At 42.5% G+C, this 20,478-nt stretch overlaps 1 protein-coding gene across 1 annotated transcript in view; it reads right to left on the reverse strand.

Moving 5' to 3' along the window:
- FOXP1 (forkhead box P1) overlaps positions 1–20,478 on the reverse strand; it is a 5,351,121-nt gene that overhangs the window by 2,915,707 nt on the left and 2,414,936 nt on the right. The window contains exon 4 of the mRNA XM_044077980.1: positions 9,587–9,648. The gene's annotated coding sequence lies outside the window, so the exon portion shown is untranslated. The remainder of the gene's footprint in view (positions 1–9,586; positions 9,649–20,478) is intronic.

The following is a 20,478-nucleotide window of genomic DNA, read 5'->3' on the forward strand; positions in this document are numbered from 1 at the left end:
CACACACAGATAGGGATTAAGAACGAGAGGCCTAGGCCTAACTGAAAAATTATTAACTTTACAAATTAACTTGAAAGTTTAATTAAAGGGGAAATAGGGTGGGCTGTAGAAAAACTACACACTATCTAATTATTAAGAAGAAGGGAGAGAAAAAACTCTGACTAAACTGTTTGAAAATTCAAACTCACCTGAGCTGGCAAAAAAGAGACCTCTTCGCAAAGTGGCAAACGAGATCTGAGGTAGTCTCGCCTTGCATCATGGGATATAGGGTTGCCTCGAGCTGGTAAAAGGAGTTCTCAAGCTAAGCAAGTGCCGAGTCGGAGCCGAGGATCGGCTCCGAACCCATCCAGCAAGAATGAAGGCGAGATTGACAACTTAACATAGAACCTCAAATAGACCTTGGATTCTAATTGGTCTTGGGGGACATGTTGGGCGATTCTTTTTTTCCTATCAGATTTGAACTTTCTATGGCTGCTGAGTCCCACTGACTAGGTGGAACACTGAGGATGTTTCTCTTTTTTTGAGGTGGAAAGGAAAAGGGAAAAGAGTAGCCTCTGGAAATTATCTCCAAGAATCTGAAGTTTTGCTATGCCAGGCTTGAGGATGCAAAGATAGGCACCCCCCCCCCAACTGCTTCCAGAGATCAGCAGTTGTGTAATTGTTCAGGAGCAGTGATTGGCTTTCTCCATAAAAGGATTGCAAAAACCCTAGTTATGTGGTTTGTCTCTGTCTCTAAAATGTCTATTAGAATTACCTCCTCCACCACCACAGGAATGTGTATAACTTAGGGAGTTGTGGTAAGAAGTTTTTGATTTATGGCACTACATCAGCTTCCCTGATCTATCATTCCTAGAGGAGGATCACTGCGGATCTGACAAGTAGACTCCCACTGCACAGAGAGTCTTACAATCCTGTTGACTCCTAATGCGTGTGTCTTTAACCACAGACCTAAAAAAAAGAGTTGAGCCATCATAGGGGGCATTCACAAAATATGAGTCAAAGCCTTCCACAAAATCACAAAGACGCATCCAGGCATGGTGGTGCATGTAAATGCCGGTGCCTGCTGCTCTGGCCATGCCATCAGCTGCATTGGAGAGCAATTGCATGGCTACATTTGAGGTGGACTGCAGGGCAGAAAGCTGAGTCTACCAATTTCTGGACATCTGTAGTCAATACTCCTGAGAGAGACTTGAAGATCTATTTGGTCAAGTCTCTTTGGAATCTAGTTAGAATAGCCAAATAATTCACCAACCTAAGGGAAAAAGTCACTAATGCATAGGCCCACTTTCCAAATCTGTCCATTGTCCTAGACTCTCAGTTAGAGGGGTGAACAGATTAACTTTCTTCCAATAATTATTTAGTTCCTTCCTACTGGCTGTTGCTACCACAACAGCATCTACTTGTAGACCTTTGCTCCAGGGTTTCCTGACATTAGGAGCAGATAAGATGCAATCCACCTTTTTGGGAATGGGTTCCACCAGATCAGGGCCTTTCCATGCCCACTGAGCCACAAGGCTGATAAGGAGATTAATGGGTGGCACCATCCAGGATGATGTTGGGCCAGACCCAAAGGCTTCCAAGAACACTGATTCATCAGACAAAGAGTCTGAGAACATCAGCCACCACTCTACTGCATCAATTTGAGTATATCACCAAATGTGACATCTTCAGAGAGGGAGTGAGAAGACCCTTTCCTTTACTCTAAGTCAGTATCTTCAGTGAATGACTCTGGGGAAGAGTCTGTGTGCTTCTGTTTGCTTTCTGTAAAGCCCTTCTTGGGGAACAACAGAAGGCTTTTAATCAAATGGGTAACTGACAAAGCAGATCTTCTCAGAAGCCTTTGGAACCTACTGGAGAAGGAGGGTTGAAAAATCGGAGTCAATCTTTGAATCAGTAACCTTCTCTCATCACATTTTTTCAGGACCTCAGCAGCAGTGTCATATCGATTAGCTTGGATGGCATTTTTCCCAAAAGGCACTAACATGCATTTCTTGGCATTGAGTTTTAATCCATAACTTTGGCACTAGTCATTAGTCTGTGTTAGATCCTCTTGTAAGATTTTTGCATCATGGAGGAATGTATGATAGCTCCCAATTTGCAGGCATCTGCAAAGCTGGGTCAGCAAAAGGATCTTGACATTAGCCTTTACCTCCAAGAGGTAGATGTCAAACAGGAGTGGTCCCAGCACAGTGCCCTGAGGTACCCTGCTGATGACTGGTCTCTTAATAGAGGTGGTCTCACCAGTCCTGATTTCCTTGGTCCTGTTTGAGAGCCAGCTGGCAATCCAGCCAGTTATGTAGGGGTTTATGTCCAGTTCAGTGAATTTATCAACTATACTAGAATGGGGTATTATATTGAATGCCTTAGCCAAAACTAGGCATGAGGTATGCACTGTTTCCCTCATCCATTGCCTTGGTCACCTTCTCAAAGAAGTCCACCAGGTTTAGTACGCATGACCTTCCCTTGAAAAAGCCAGACTGGGTTGGGTCCAGTGTCTGAAGGTTGCCTGTGTCTTTGGAGATACTTCCCATGATAATTTGTTCATTCCATGACTTTGTATATTAGACTAGTTAGAATAATAGGTCTGTAGTTTCCAGGGTCAGTTAACAGTTCACCCTTGTAAAGTGGGATAACCACTGCAAACCTCCATTCTCATGCTAAAAAGCCTATTTTGAGCCTATAGTTAAAAGTGACAGAAGTGTTCCTCCTTGGTCATGCTTCAAGCTATTTAGGAGGCTTTGTTTTTGGCCTTAGCAAGCACCGCCAGGATCTGCTTCTTACTAATAGTGGGGGCGTGGGTCTCTTACCAGTTTATCCAGAATGAGAAGGGTTAAGAACCTGAGTCATGTCCAATAAATCTTCCCAATCTAAAGTAACAGAGAGGAAAATATAAATGTATAACATTTTGCTTATGTTTTGACAGGAAAATTCACAAAAGCAGAACAACTCATGTCAGGAACATCACCACAGGAAACAAGCACCTTTGTGCGGCTAGGCAGAAAAGCTTCTTCCTTCAAGACTAACAAGAATGGTTTTCTCATGCCAGCAAAGGGCACACTAACAGCCACAGTGGATGTGCTTAATCCCCAGTCCACAGTGGCTGACAGGACTATATCAGAAGGACCCAAGGAAGAAGATGAGTGGTCTGAGGTATCTGAAATGGCCACTGCATGGTCACCTATCTGCAGTTAAGGCAAAGTAGTAGCCTGCTGAAATGGCAAAGGCTGTCTCGAAATATGGTTTACCTACGCATAAGAGAAGCACTCTCTTTTGGCTCACCATTCATCTCAAATTATATACCAAAAATCAGTGAGCTTAAAAAAACACAAAAAAAAATATTTTTTTTGCTGGGGTAAGCCCTTCTGCATCCACCCCCAAATAATATATACCAACTCCAGTCGTACAACAGTGATGAAGGATGGGGAATATGTATCACCGGCTTGTATAATATATTACACAGCAATGAAACTCACTTCGATGAAACACCGTTACACTGAAGAGACACAATGGTTGAATCAGTGATGACTCATAGATATGAATGCAAATTTTCTGTTTTTTGTTTCCAAGAGAGGAAGAACTGAGGAACCAGGAAGCTCTTCTGTGGTAAAGCTGAAAAAGTCTGAAAGCAGAATAGTGATAAGTGCAGCAGTCGATAAAGGTAAGTGTGAAAAAAGCAATGTTTTCACCAAAAATACACCATGACAAACACGCTAGACGGCTGTTATATCCTAGGCAGGATATCACCCATATAACTAAGGATACCACAACATTGATCTAATGATGAACATCATGAAGGTAAGGGCCTAAGAGGGGCACCAATAATGGAGCTTCACTTTTGTACAGAATGCATGTAGTTAGAAAATAAAGAAATAACTGGGAGGAAGGCAGCAGCATGGCGCTACAAGAAACAGCTATTTCTTCCTGTCTGGAGAGTCTGGTGATATTTGGGTGGGCCTGCAAATCACTGGGAAAGAGCAATGGAAAGTATCTCCAATGATGTGATAATGTAGGGTTTACAAAATCATGTTAAGAGGCAATGTAAAGATTTACCAAAGATGTGAGGGAGACTTTAGAGGTTTCATTTATGGGTCTGCTAGCTCAATAATAGTCCATACAATTTTTTCTTGTAGGCTTGATTGCCGTAGCTTGGATGGCAATTCTGTCCACTCACTTTTCATATCCAAAGCTTGTTTCATTCTCCTCATACCCTTTGAAACCTCATCAGGTATGTCAAACACTAGCAAATGACTAATTTTCTTGACATAAAACAGGCACAGGACTTCAGAAGATATCACATTCTCTAGTATAAAACTGTTCAGTATAATGATGCAAGATGTTAATCTGTTCACATTCGAATGTACCTGACACTGTGGTCAGTTCTTTAATTTTTATACCTAATAAAACTGCCTACTGCAGAATATACATCCTTTATCATACTATACATTGAAATCTCCTATTTTTCTGGTGCTAACAGTTTTTGCTCATGATTACATATTTGTTTTTCTGATTTCATACTATCACACTTGATGCTGTCAAATTTTTTATATTCGATTGACTTTAAACCGCAGGTGGATATCTGGTTTACAGCTACATTTTTCACAATACATTATTCAAATCTTCATCCTTATCTTACAGATTAGGCAGCTATCTTATTTGCATCTGCATTCTTCCTGCTACTGGGTTTTCCTGTATGTTTTTCCTTGCCTGGCCAATTAGAACTGTTCATAGGTTCATTGGTAGGTACTAGGCTATTGGCCCTAGGGCCTATATAAGCCTAGCCAAAAATGTACCCTGGCTTTCGCCACCCAAAAAAATTATTTTCCTGTGCCCCTGTTAAGCAGAGCCACAGAAGTGATCCCTGGGGTGAATTTCCTATTTCCCATCCAATCTTCAAGATTTCTCTTGAAGAGTGCTAAGGAGGAGCTCTGTTTGACATAGATAGGTAGTCTGTTCCAGAGTATGGGAAGTCTCTGGGACAGGAATCTATCCCTCCAGCATGTTCTGCTTATTGTGGTGACAAGGTTTAGGTCCCTAGAGTGTGTAGCTCGGAGGGATTGGGATTTCTTTAAGTGGAGCATGTCCAACAGCTCTGGGTTTGACATAGCTTTGTATGTTAGGCAGAGATCGCCTCTGAGTAGGCGATATGCGACAGAGTAAAGCTGGAGTTTTTTGAGACGGTCTCATGAGGGCATCTGTTTGAGGCCAGTAATCCTCTTTGTGAGGTATTTCTGTGGCCTTTCCAGTTGTTGTAGATGACTTGTGAGGTACATACTAAAAGGGGCGTTGTACTCTATAATGGGTCTAATGAGTGATGAGCAGAGGGGAACAATGACCTCTTTTTTTCTGGATGAGAAACCTTTTGTGATGAGGGGAGCCACGTAGAAGGATTTCCTGACCACTGTGGCGATGTGATTATCAAAGGAGAGACTACTGTCCACCTGTGTCCCAAGGTCTCATCATATTTTCGGCATTAAGTAGACTTCCAGCTATGTGGTAGTTCATGGGTACAGAGTTTTTACCAAAGGGGATGACAATACACTTTTTGGCATTGAGCTTCAGGCCATGGGCTTTGACACCAGGTATCTGTCTCAGTGAGGCCCTTTTGTAGTATGTCCACATCGGTAGGAGTTTCGATTATGGCTTCTAGTTTGCAGTCATCTGCAAACTTTGTTAGCCAAAGACCTTCTGTGTTAGCCTGTACTTCAGAGAAGTAGATACCAAACAGGAGAGGACCCAGGACTGAACCCTGTGGTACTCCACTTGTCACTGGTCTGAAGTCGGATTTGGAGTCGCTACTTTCACAGTGTGGGTTCTGTCCATGAGCCAGTTGGCAACCCATCTTGTGACATAGGGATTTATACCTAGTTTAGTGAGCTTATCTATAATTCCAGAGTGGGGGATGGTTTGGCGAGATCTAGATAAGCTGTGTGAACCACTTTACCCTTATCTATGGCTTTGGTGACTGCTTCAAAGAAGTCAATCAGGTTTAGGAGACATGATCTGCCTTTTACAAATCTGAACTGGGTAGGGTCCAGAGTTTGGAGATTACCAATGTCTTTGTTTATGAGATCCATGATGATATGTTCCATGGCCTTGCAGACCAGGCTCATCAGGCTAATGGGGCGGTAGTTCCCGGGGTCCATCATGGCTACCCATTTGTGGAGTGGGATAACCGTCGTGGTGCACCATTCAGTGGGCACAAAGCCTGAGGTGAGGCTATTAGTGAACATGGTACTTAGGTAGGGTGCCAGTTCATTCTGTAGTTCGTATAGAACGCAGCCTGGGATATTGTCAAGTCCCATGGATGCTGTGTTCTTAGCTTTGGAGAGTGTGTTTTTTTACCTGTGCAGCCGTGATTACAAGAACTTTGCATTCTTCTGATATAGAGATGGGCCCTCTAGGGGGTGAGAGGGGGGTAAAGTTAGCATTGAACCTATCTGCCAGGATGTTGGCAATATCAGTTTGTTCTGTATATTTAGTGCCTTTGTGCTGTAACTCAGAGCAGATCTGAGTGTTGCCATTGAGATTCTTGACATAGCTATAGAATGCTTTATGGTTGCCTTTAGAGTCAGTGGCAATTTTGTTTTCGTAACTAGCTTTGGAGGATTTTATGATGGATCTCAGCTTCTTACTGAGGTTGACCAGGGAGTTCCTCCAGTCATGGGATTTTACTTTTTTTGCAACAGTTTCTTTCTCCTGTTGTAGAGTTTGTTTATGGCAGAGGACCACCAGATTGGCTTCCTTTTTTTGGAGGATAGCATCTTGGTTCTATTAGGGATAGCATGATCCATGCACTCGTGTAAGTGCTTATAAAGTGCATTTGTGTAGGATTCAGCAGTCGTACCTCTATTGTCCATCTGCATGGGTGTCATGAAGTTTGCCACTTCTGTCTTAAGAAGTGTGAAGTTGGCTTTGGAGAAATTGTTTACGGTAGTTTCCCTAATTGAGGATGGGGGTGGGATGTGGATGTCTAGGGTGATTAGCTTGTGGTCGGATCTGACCAACGAGGAATTGACCTCTGGTGTGGAACACCGGTTGCCCATGTTGGCAATGACCAGGTCAAGGATACTGCTGCCCTTGGTGGGGGTGTGAATAAGATGATCCAAGGCGTTGGAATTTATGAATTCCAGAAAACGTTGAGCAAAAGAGTTGGTACATGAGTAGTTTTCCCAGTTAATGGTGGGGTAGTTGAAATCACCAATTATTAGGGTGTTGGGTTGTACCCTAATACGTTCCAGTGTATCAAGAAATGAGGAGTGGAAATCCTGGAGCATGGTGGGGGGTCTGTAACAAGCTACAATTTGGATTGCGGTCTTGCCCAGAGTTAGTTGCACTTGGATAATCTCAGATGCATTATGCTGTGCAACTAGCCTGGAGGTGTGGATATCCTTAATGAATATGGGCACACCACCACCTTTAGTGCTTCGTTCTGGGTTTGGTGGCCGAAAGGTGTGGTATGAATTATAGCCTGGTAATGCAGGGGTGCTCTTTGGAGCTTTGAACCAAGTTTGTTATTTAATAAATGCAGAGTTACTTGGCATTACACAGAAAATGTTAAATTCAAATGTTAAGAAAACTGTTTTGCTTTCAGCAGTACATGTGCTCTTGGTGGCTTTTCCCTGGACCATAAGAGAAATTTGCTTTTATACTTTTAAGGAACACTTCTGATTAGTTTTCCATCACTCACTCTTGGAACTATAATGTATCAATATAATATGTGGAATACTGTGCACTGTACCATTTGTTTTGATAAATAAAGTCTCCAGACACTTTATAGTCATTGCAGAAAAAAAAAAAACTTGCTTTGTGCATAATGTTCTGTTGAAACACCTTCTATAGTTTTCGTGTAAAAACATTCAACTTAAATTGACTGATTTATCTCAGTCATTAATGCTTGTCTTACAAATTAAAGAATCATGTGTTATCCTGACCTAAATAGCTGTTCTTGTATGGCATATAAGCCTCCTTTAATAAAAAATCCAAAGTCCGAATTTTCTTAACTGATTATAAACTCAATACCTAGAATCATGCCAGTGTGCGCCTGTGTGCACATGTGCGTGCGTGTGTGCGCGTATGAGTCTGTGGGTGGGTGGAAACTAGCATGCAGTCAAAATTTAAAAAAACATCTAAAACTCATTAACTACAAACTAAAAAAAAAATAGTTTAGTGATGATTAAAATAATTCTGTATTATTATTCATGAATTTATAATAATGTTACACTTGAACAAGAATGCAAAAAAATATAGAGCAGACATTTTTAATTCTTGTCCTCTGAATTTCCGAATTTCATCTCCACAGAATGGAGTAGTAACATCAAGAACTGCATAAAATGGAATTTTGCTCCTCAAATATGAATCTGAAAGTAGGGAGATAATTGCAGAAATGTTTAATTTCCTCTGAGATTCCTATTCCATAATGTAATGCTAAACGATAACATAGCTTTAAAAAAGCACCCAGATGTTAAATGTACTTACTTTCACTAATGCACTGCATTATTTTATATCCACATAACATAATATCTTGATAGGCCTGTATCAATATTAATTTCAATCATATTCCCTGGCTCTAAATTAACTATATACATGTGCTTGTGTGCTTGTGTGTGTGTGTGTGTGTGTGTGTGTGTGTGTGTGCCTTTGTATATATGTAGAAATATTCGTAAATATATAAAAACGTACTGAAACAGGCATTACCAGAACTTTGATATTTAAAATTTCTTAATGTTATATTTTGTTCACAGACTTATTTGGGTAACTCTTGCAGAATCTGCATTCATCTCAATTTACTTCTTTCATGCTCAACTCTAACAAAAGTGACTTATTCACTGGTTCACACTAGGCTAACTGCCCTTGTGGGCCATTTTAAGCCTAGCCTATTACCCCATGTGAGAGTCAAACCCTACATCTTATGTTTATAAGGCAAACACTTTAACCATTATGCTAACCTCCCATTTTATACCTTTAGGTTCCCATAAAAATTTAATTGCATTAGATGACATAGGTGTTTTTGTTTGTGGATGTAAGTCTATGGGCGCATTCATAACCTAACCTAGCTTTTAATTAAGATTAAAACTGGCAATCAGTATATTCTGTCTTGCAGCTCCAGGTTCTTGGGTTTACCTCTCATGACTATTTTGTCTCTATGTTCTATTTGTAAATTCCCTCTCATCTGAATGTCTCCTGTTTCCTTTTACCTTCAGAGACATAGTGACTGACTGTGATACTCAAAAGCATTTTCTCCCCTTGCTCTCATCTCACAAATATATATACAGGTGTAGGATAGGTATTCATTTTTGTATATGATTGAACCAGACTTTGTCTCATTTGTTATGACTGAAATATAATTTATTCTGTTTGTAAATCATATTGCTTTTGACTGAGTGATGTGTTACTGCTCTTGGTGTCGTTTTGTCTGAGGTCATGAAAGCTGTTTTCCTTGCCGACTATGGATTTTTGCATACAATAACTTGTGACAGGAGTGCAGATATGTTGATCAGGACCAGTGTAAAGTGATATGCACCTTCATTTATAAAAACAGTTAATAAACTCCACGAGAAAGCATGTGAAAAACTGTCTGTTAACTCACTTCTCTTAGAAGGATCGCCAGAACATTACAAGGATGGATTACAGGTCATCAGTGTCAGCATCCTGCAAGACAGACAAAAAGCTGCTGTTTAAACACCATGGAAAATACCACTCAGTACAAAACATTTTAGTGATCAGATTAGCATCAGAAAGGGTTTTCTTGCAACACAAAAGTTTCATTTCATCTTTCTATAAAGTTTAACATGTCTTGCATAAAAAGAAGGTATAGTACAACAACTACAGAGACAATATAAAATGTTCATGCGTACGGTACATAAAGTACAGTTGTGTACATTGCACTTTCTCATAGCAGACGTTTGAATTCCTCACTACTCAGTAGCCTTTAAGGTATATGGGTTGTATCATGCCCAAGACACAACCATCCATCTTCCAAAAGCTAAGGCTCCCTCCCACTCTCCTACTCTGACTGCTGACTGGTCAGCACAGAGGAGGGAAAATCAGTAGTCAGACTGGAAAATGTCCAGGACTTTCCTTACTTAAAAGCAGCATACTCATCCTAAACTAAACAAAAAAGAAATAATCAAAGTATTTCTCCAACAATAACTTAATGCAACACTAGGGGGATGGAGGGTGGGTGCAGCCACTGTATCAGTGAGGAATTCAAACATCTACTCTTATGGGTAAGTGGAAATGACACAACTGTAATACATTAATTCCCACTGCAGTTGCAGTAGCTTTTAGGCTATATGGGTTAACTACCAAAGCCTATCTAACATGGAGGAGGAAGGATATAGATCCAGGAACCCCTGGAGAATGGTCCGAACAAAGCCAGTCTTGGATCTACAGAAATAATCCAGTTTGTAATGCTTTATTAAGGTACGTACAGAGGACCAAGTGAGTGCCTCTACAATGTCTCTAGAGTTCACCACTTTCCAATATGCCATCAAAGAAGACAATGCCCTCATAGAGTTAGCCTTGATACTGCCTGGAACTGTTAACCATGGTGGGCATAACAAAAGCCAATAGCTGAGGACAACCATCTAGAAATCATCTGTTTTGGCATGGGCTGTCAATTTGTTAGTCCCAGTATGAGAAATAAATAGCTAATCAGTTTTCTAAAGGACTTGCCTCTGTCAAGATAGTACCTGAGCTGCCTATGCACATCCAGAGTGTGAAGAATCCTTTCTCCCTGATTCTGTGAGTCAGGATAGAACACCGGAAGACTGATGGCCTAATTCAAAGTAAACTGAAACAATCTTGGGGATGAATGATGGATTTGTTCTTAATGATATCCTATCCCTATGAAAGACCAGATAGGGTTTACCCATCATAAGAGCTTGCAACTCAGATCTTCTCATTACTCTGATATCTGCAAGAAAAGTAACAGTTTTCTGTGTAATTAACCTAAATCTGCTTGATGTGCAAGTTCAAATAAAGATGTAGTTAACTTTTCCAGCAGAAAGTTAAGTTCCCAGGAAGGAGCAACACGTTTGTGGGATGGTCTCAGGTGTACCACTACTTTCAGAAACTGTTTTACTAAAAGTATAGATATAAATGGAGGATCTTTGGGCAAACATGCTGAAATTATCACATGATATACCTTGACAGAGGAGTAGAAATGTCCAGAGTCTAGTAAGTCACTCATAGTTGAGCATCAGTGGTACATAATCCATAATAGGGGCCTTGCTTACAAATGAGGCACCAAATAGAAAATCTCTTCCACTTACCAATATAAGACTTTCTAGTGGCAGGTTTTTTTGCATCCTTTAATACCCTGATGTACACGTCCTCTGAAAAGAGGCGCCTAAAAGGTATTAGAACTGAATCATTCTGGCAGTTAGTTGGAGGTGCTTGAGATTGAGGTGTACCAAACTCCCCTCCCCCACTCTTATATGTTTATGGGTAAGTACTAGGCTAACTGCCCATGTGGGCTATTTTAAAAAATAGCCAGTTTCCCTTTTTGTGCTTGAAATAACCTATCCCATTTGGTTATAGATTGGCCATACCCATCCCATGGTCGACAGTTATATACTACCCCCTAATAAGAACAACTGGGATTATTATGGAATGGGTCTTGTGTGATTAGGTCCAGTTTGTAAGGAAGCTTGTAGTAATTTCCCTTGTCCAATTCCATAAGAAGAGTGAGCCAATGATGCCTGGGTCAAAATGGGGTCATCACAATTATTTTGGAGAGTCCTTCTAAATCTTCAGAATTACCCTGGGTATCAGTGGAAAGGATGGAAATGCATAAAGGAATATTCCCGTTCATGGGAATAAAAAAAGCATCTGTTTTCTAAGCCAGACTGCACAGAGTCCTGCAGCAAAATCTATTGAGTTATCTGTTTTCGAAGGAGGCAAATGGATCAATGGATCTACTTGAGGTGTTCCCCACAACTGAATCAATTCCTAAAAGACCTCCTCATTCAATTTCCATTTATGAGGGTCTGTTCTGATCTTGCTCAGCTTGTCTGCCACTATATTTTGCTCTGACAAAATGTAGGATATCTGGAGGGTTAAAGAGTGCTGAAAAGCTACCTTCCAAGCAATCATAGCCAGCCTGTACAGAGATTATGGCCATGTGACCCCCTTGCTTGCTGATGTGCTACATCAATGTGATGTCAATAATCATCTGGAGAGGTCCAGGTGACCATAGACAATGAAGAGATTTTAAGGCATGGCTCACGATCAGCATCTCTTTTTATAATTAAATTCTTTGGTCTGTCTGAAAAATTCAACAGACCTTGCATCCTTACCTCCATAGAGACTGTCTCTCAAGCAATATTTAAGGCAACTTTAGTTATAGATTGACACAGAAGAGGAGGGGAAAAAGGAGACCTGCTTTTGTTTGTATTTGTTGTCACCAGCAATGCAGTTCTTTTTTTTATTAAAACCAAGATTGGTATCTGAAATTCCACAGGATGCAAATGTTGGGTCTATTTGTTTTTTTTTTTAGATATAACTGAATCCTTCTCATATGTAAATTGGCCAGAGGAATTATGAGAATCATAAATGCCTTGAACTCAATAAAGTCTACGACTAAGGTGAGAAGCCAGGAAAGTTTCTTGATAAAAATCCACCTCCTCCTGCATCAAAAAGGTCTTTGTTGCAGAATGTCTGTAAGACATCCTAGAAAAACAATTTTGTGTGATGGACTGAAGGAGGATTCCTGCATGTTTATCAGGAATCTCAGCAGACTGGTTAGAAAAAAATGAAACTCATGTTAAGGACTCTTGATATCTGATACAAGACTCTGTGAAGATAAGTCATGTAAATAAGGAAAAATGAGAGTGGTCAGTGCCAATCAGTCTGTACAGAGCTAAGAGCGGAGCTAGACACTTTGTAAACACCCCTGAAGCAGTATACAAGCCAATGGGTAATGCAGAGAATTGATAAGTGCAACACAGTCACAGAAAGTCTGAGAAATTTCCTGAAGCCACTGACTAAGAAAATGTAATGGTATGCATCTTTTAGATCCAATGTTACTATAAAACCTCCCTGGGGAATGAGAGGTAACAGACCCTGAAGAGTCAACATCTTGAATTTTGGAACTTCTACACACAGACTTTGGAAGGAAAGATCTAGAACTGTTCTCCAGGAAGACTCTTTCATTTGTACCAGAAACATGCTGGAATAGAAGCCTGTATCCCTTTGATTTAATGGCACTGGTTCTATGACTTCTAGGATGAGTAAGTGCTGAAGAGCCTGAGGAAAAAAATGTTCCTGGTTCAGAGGGTGGGGAGAAATTTCCCTGAAAGGTGGTTTTTGGATCTAGTGCCAAGTGTGTCCCTCCTAATCTGCCTTTGAAACCCATAAGTATGTCACAATCGATTGTTAAAGGGAATGTACAGAACCAGTTGTTGGGACAGGTTTTGAGAGACTGGGGTAGGAGGGGGTGGGGGAAGAATGATGGCATGATTATTCTGAAGTTGTAGACTGACCCTTTTTGGAAATGATCCTTGTTTCTTATTGTCCCCCTCCTGCCTTCTCTTGCTCATTCCCTGTTTGGTCTGAGCAGGCAGAGGTTGCTTGTTTTGTTTCTTAGACAAAAAGAGGATCTGGGAGCTTTGTAAGAAAGGGCCTCAACAATCTTAGAAACTCCCTGAATTAATTTAATTATATGAGGACCTGACCAGCAGATGGGTCAAAACAAAAACTCCTTACCTAGAGAAGAATTCAAAATTTCAGACTCTACTTTATCAAAAAACGTGTGATTTCATTCCAGGCATACTTCTGAAAAATAATAACAGAAGAGGAGGCCCTATAACAATATCTGCATAATCATGCATGTTTAGATACTTGGGAAATGTTAGAAACAATAAAATTAAGACAGGTACTCAAGACATGTATAACGGTAGCTAGGTCTCTCAAATGGTCTATACAAAAAGCACACTCTTCCATGTATGGGTCTGATAGTCAAGAAAGTGGAAGAAAAAATTATCATACCAAATCTGTCAAAAACCTTTCCCTCCTTGTCCAATGTAAAAGGGATTGATGACACTAGGAACCTGATCCCTGCTGGCATAGATGTTGACATTACTGTGGAATCAGACTTAAGATAAGAAAACAACTATTTGTTATTTCAGAAACTTTAATTTTGGGGGACTGAAAGTTGTTTAATCAGGGTTGTTACAGGCAGCATTATATACATCCTCTAGGGCTGGCACTAGTAAAATGAGTCAAATCCGCTTATTATGTATCATAATATCTCCTCAGTTCTGGAGGGAGTTCAGTTTATTCCCATAAACATTCCTCATTCATACTGACAATAATCTGAGAAAAGGAAAATTTCTCAAAAGGAGGTTGTGAGAACTTCCTCAGCATCAGAGCTACAGAACGAGGTGGACTGGGATTACTCTATTTGAAGAAATATTTCATAGCAACACAGTTAAATCTCCTATACATAGCACAAGCATTCATAGTGGAAAAAGATGATGATGAAATGGGGGAAGCTCAAGAAACAAGGAAAGAATGGGATTTTAGATGCAGACCTTTAAGAAGAATAACAATAATCATACAGAATATTATAGTCATAAAGCAGCAGAAAGTATTTTAAGAGCTTGGCCAACACGGGAATGGAGAAAGGAGATTCTGACGATAGAGATGACTGCAATTAGCGATACAGACAACAGGCAAGAGAGGGCTGGAATTTACTGGCAAAAACTGGCAAAGAAACTAAGGTATTGGGAGCAAATAACTAGAGAGAGAAAGGTAATATAATGGCCTGCCAGGGGGACAATATAAATGTTTGTGAATTTTAGGCAGGAAATAGATATATTGGTCCCTGGGGTCAACAATTGTAAGTTGTTTTTTTACCCTGTCAGTAATGATTCCTTCTTCCACAGCTAATGTGAGGAAGTCATCAATTTGTTTTTGAAAAAGCTTAGTGGGATTATAATCTAGTTGTAAATAGTACCTGTGATCATTCAGTTGCTAATTTGCTTCCAAATTATATTGATCCCAATTTTGTACAACCACAGCTCCTCCTCTGTCCACCTTTAGAATCACAATGTTATGATTTTCAGCCATCTTGGAAATTACTGACATCTCCTGTTTGGTAACATTACTAGACTTAGCCTGAAAAGAACTAGATGGAAAATGCAGATCCTTTAAAGTAGAATTTTGAAATTATAACATATTGTGATTCATGGGTGGAACAAAAGAGGACTTATGGTATCTAAACTGGTCATCATCACATGATTCTGCATCCGACTGAAAAAACAATCTCAAATTAAGAGTTCGACAAAAATCAACATCTTTTGCAAAAGATTCTTCAGATACAAAAAAAACTGGAATATATGTTAAACCTTTATTCAGAATATGCCTCTCTACAGAGGAGAGGGGATAGAAAGAAAAGTCGATGCCATCAACAAAGGACTTGAATGCAAGTGCACGTTTAATAACTTCAGTATCTTTCGGCTTGAATAGTTCATATCGCTGAACTGCTAAAGGCAGAAGTAGGAGAACCAAACCAGACACCTAAACTGGACGTTCTTCCTGAGGGTGGGAGGGTGGGAATGTAAGAACAAAGGCGAGATGAACACTCCACATGGAACGTTATGGTAAGGACATAACTTCTATATGTGAGAGTGTTCAATCTCGCCGTTTGTTCTTACACCTGGGTAGCATCCCTAGCTCCATGTTCCTGAGGAACTCACGGGAGAACGTTCCCGAGCACAGTGGAACCAAAAGTTGCCCTGTCCCTAGAAATCCTGTCTACTTTGTAATGAGTAATGAATGTATGTGGTTTAGACCAAGTGGCAGCCGCACAAATAGTGTCTAACGGTAGGCGGGCTGCATGAGCCAGGGATGTAGATACTGATCTTGTAGAGTGCCCTTTGGGCTTGCCAGGTAAAGTTTGCTCCGAAGCAGTATAAACAAAAATAATACAATCGGAAAGCCATTTGGAAAGGGTTCGTTTCGTAACTGCCATACCCTTCTTGCTGTCTGCAAAGGCTATAAAGAGCTGGTCTGTTTTTCTGTGATCCTTTGTTCTATCCAAGTAAAATCTGAGTTGTCTATGAACATCTAACTTGTGTAACATATATTCCAACTTATTGGAATGGTTTTTGAAAAAGGTGGGAAGCTCAATGGACTGATTAATATTATTAACGGAGCAAACTTTGGGAAGAAAGGATGGATTAGTGCGAAGAGATACTCTATCAGGGTGAAAGATCAAATAAGGGTGTTTAACAGAAAGAGCTTGAAGCTCCGATACCCGTCTGGCGATGTGATAGCCACCAAAAGAGGGTCTTCCATGACAAAAATTTCAAAGGACAGGAAGAGGCTGGTTCAAAAGGTGGTAGCATCAACTGTGATAAAAGAAGGTTCAAGTTCCAAGGTGATGTAGGACTTCTAACTGGTGGTCTAATATGGAAAGATCCTTTTAGAAAGGCCTTGCAAAGTCTGTGAGCCATAATAGGAGCCCCACTTTCTCCCACATGAAAATTTGAAATGGCAGCCAATTGCACTCTCAAAGTGGCAGGAGAAGCTCCTTGGTGGAACAGTTCGGTTAAAAACTCCAAGACCCTATTTAGAGGAGATATTACGGGGTCCAATTGTTGTGTAGTTGCCCAGTGCACAAAACGCTTCCATTTACTAGTGTAAATCTTTGTAGTGGAAGCTTTGTGAGAAGCTACCAGGATATTTTGAACTGCAGGGGAAAGAAGATCAGACCTGGCTATGAAGGGAAGCGGAGCAGCCAAGCTGCTAGTCTGAGGGAGAGTAGCGATGGGTGGGGAGCCCCTGACGAGTGGGTCAGCAAATCCGTCTCCGGGTCCAGGATCCAGGGTTCCCGAATTCAGTGCGCCATAAGAAAGGGAAACCAGATTTGACGAGGCCAGAATGGGGCAATGAGGATAATTGTCCTTTGCAGGTTGTTGGCTTTCTGTAGAAATTTTGCAATCAGGGGAACAGGAGGAAAAGCGTACAGGAGACCCGGGGGCCAATCGTGAACCAGAGCGTCCCTGGGGACTTCCCCTGGAGGGGGTAATAGGGCAAAATAGCTTCTGCATTTGGCATTCATTGGAGACGCAAACAGATCGCAGGAAGGCTGGCCCCACTTGCGAAAAATTTCCTTCGCAATTGATTGTTTGAGGGACCACTTGTGAGGTAACAGGATGGCTCTGCTCAACCTGTCCGCTATGACGTTGGATAACCCTGGGATGTGCGTTGCTATCAGAAAGCAACCCGTGGACTCCGCCCATTGCCAGATTCTCATGGCCTCTCTGCATAGTTGATAAGACTTGGTTCCCCCTTGTTTGTTCATGTACCAGACTACAGACATGTTGTCCGACTGAACTGCAATGGTCCCTAGAGGAAGAAGGGGAGAAAAGTGTTGCAATGCTAGAAACACTGCCCTCAACTCTAGAACATTGATGTGCAGATTGTACTCCAAATTGGACCATTCGCCTTGGACTGTCTGTCCCTGAAAGATGTCCCCCCACCCTATCAGGGAAGCGTCCGTGGTCACCGTAGCTGTCGGCGTAGGTAGCACAAATGGTCTTCCACTGGAAAGATTGCAAGTCTGAAGCCACCAAGCCAGGTGCGATTTGCATATGTTCGTGATGTGAATTTCGTGCGTCAGAGGTAACTGCTGGAACGACCATTGTGCAAACAGTAGCCATTGAAGAACTCTCATGTGCAGTCTTCCCAAGGGTATCGCAATGAGAGAAGCTGCCATGAGACCCAAAACCTTCAGAACCAGTTTTGCTGGGGATTTTTTGGATAATAGGAGAAGAGATATATGGTTTTGTAGGGAGGCTATCCTTTCTGGAGGAATCCTTAGGATTAAGCAACGCGTATCCAATTCTGCTCCTATGAATGAGATATGCTGTGATGGCTGTAGTAAAGATTTTTCGAAATTTATGGAAATTCCGAGATGAACACAGAGTTGTAGTGTGTAATCCCTGGCCTGAATCAGTCGACGCTCGGTGGTGGCAGAAAGGAGCCAGTCGTCCAGATATGGAAACACCCGGAATCCCAGGCGTCTCAAGTGAGACGCTACCACTGCCATACATTTGGTGAAAACCCTGGGGGCTGAGGTCAGACCAAAGGGCAGGGCTCGAAACTGAAAGTGACTGGCTCCCAGCCGGAAGCGCAAATGATCCCTGGACGCCCTGGCCATTCTGATGTGGTAGTATGCGTCCTTTAGATCTATTGAGCACATCCAGTCGTCCTTCTGCAAGAATGGAAGGATCGATTGAAGCGTGACCATCCGGAACTTTTCTTTCTTGATGAAGGTATTGAGTTTGCTTAGGTCCAGAATTGGCCTCCAGTCCCCTGTCTTTTTTGGAACTAAAAAGAACCTTGAGTAAGTTCCGAATCCTCTTTGGTCCGCTGGGACTGGTTGGATGACTCTTTTTTCTAGCAGCTTTGAAATTTCTATAGCTGCAGGGCCTCACAGATGGGGCGGAACATCTGGGAGTCTTTTCTGCGGAATTGGGGGCAATAGGAAGGGAATTCTGTATCCTCTGGTAACAATGCTTTTTACCCAATTGTCTGATGTAAGACTTTGCCAGGCCTGAGGGTATAAAGCTAAGCGACCCCCGACTGCCTCCAGAGCAGGACAGTCGGGCCTCCTTTCAGGAGTGCTGGAAAGGTTTCCCGGGGAGTGTATCCCTGTCACCTTGGTTTTGCGGACCCCCTCTGCCGCCAGGGCGACATCTTCCACCTCTGCCCCCTCCTCTGCCTCTAGAAGGGGCATCACCCTGTGTGCCTGGGAAAGAGCTTTGGGGTTTTCGAAACCACATTTTTCCACCACGTTGCCCTTTGGGGTACGGTCTGGATGGGGTGGAAAAACGGACTCCGACAGCAGACAGAGTCTTTCCCTCTTGCTCACACCGGGTAAGGGTCTCCTTTACTTTGAGGCCAAAGAGAGTGGCACCATCAAATGGGGCGTTAGTAAAGGAAGACTTGAAGGCTTCCGCAAAGGAACATAAGCGCATCCAGGATTGTCTACGAAGAGCAATCGCTGAAGCAGCTGCCCTACTCGACCCTTCGGCTGCGTATGAGATCAGCCTCATGGACGAGTTTGCAATAGATGTAAGGGTATTGAGATGTGCTGTAACTTTCTCCGAGACAGCAGCATCTGTAGTACCCTGGAGGGTATCTCCCAACTCTTTGATTAGATCCCTCTGTAGCCGTGTGAAATGGGTCAAATAGTTCAGGGATCACATGGAAAAAGCCGCTGAACTAAAAATGCGCTTCCCATACCTGTCCATAGTTCTAGAATCTCTGTTAGGCGGATGGACAGATGAGGAAGATTCAGACATCTCCTTTTTCATGGCCGCTGCCACCACCATAGCGTCAACTGGAACTCCCTTTGTTAGATAAGCCTTGTCTTGGGGGGGCTGTAATATATTTATTAGGCTTTCTAGGGATTGGCTCCACCGTGTCAGGTGTCTCCCACGCCCTCCGAGCAATCAATTCCATCAATTCATCGAAGGGCGGAGTGACCCAGGAGGAGGAAGGGCGAGCACCGAATGCCTTCAGCAAGACTGACTCATCCTCAGAAGGGTAGGGATTGCCAATCACCTCTCTGTTTTAGGATCTCCAGGATGTCAGAAAAGGAGACATCCTCTGAGGGTGATTTTGGGGACCCTTCTGACTCATCGAAGTCAGTGTCCGATGTCAAGGATTCCTGTGGAGAATCCAAGTGTCTCCTCTTACACAATCTTTTCCTCGGAACTTCTTCAGGGGGGCATCCGATGAAGCCTCCGAGGAAGAGGGGGGCACCCTCTAGGGGTGGCTGAGACACTGGTGCTCGACGCTTAGATGTAGCCGTGGGTGCAGAGGAGGATAACGGACCTTTATGGGAAGGAGAAGCTGTTTCTGCTGAAGTGGTTGTCTGAGTAGACAACACCTTCCTCATGAGATCGAAGGCCCCCGGGTCCCGAGTCGAGGTATCCCCAGGTTCCGAAGAAATCGGAAGAATCCCCGAGACAGGCACCGATGGCATCGACCCCGAGGACGGAGCCGAGTCGATCCGAGCCGAGGCTCCGAGAGGGAGAGTCGGAATCGAAACATCGGTCTGACTCTCAGTCCCGGATCCAAGGATGGATCTTCGGCTCCAAGACTCCGGTACTGGGTCCGACGGAGTCGAGGTGAATGGTGCCGACCGAGAAAAGGACGGTTCCGGCACCGAGGGCTCCACAATCAACAGATCAGCCTCTCCCAGCTCCGAAGACTGGATAGGCCTCGGAGGAGGAACAGGTGGAGATAAGGGAAGGCCTTCGAGTCTCGACACCAACTGGGAGGAGACAGAGATGAGCTTGGACAAGGCCGTATTCTCCATCAATTTCTGCACCACGCGGTCTACATCTGTGTCGGAGAGGGGCCTGGAAGAACGCGTCGAAGGAATCGAAGACGGAGCTGACCTCAAAAGTACAGGAGGAGGAAGCTCCGTCACCGGTTCCAAGACTCGAGGCTCGGTAA

This window comes from Protopterus annectens, chromosome 7.part0, assembly GCF_019279795.1.
Source record: "Protopterus annectens isolate FY-2018-M chromosome 7.part0, PAN1.0, whole genome shotgun sequence".
In the NCBI taxonomy this organism is placed as follows: Eukaryota; Metazoa; Chordata; order Ceratodontiformes; family Protopteridae; genus Protopterus; species Protopterus annectens.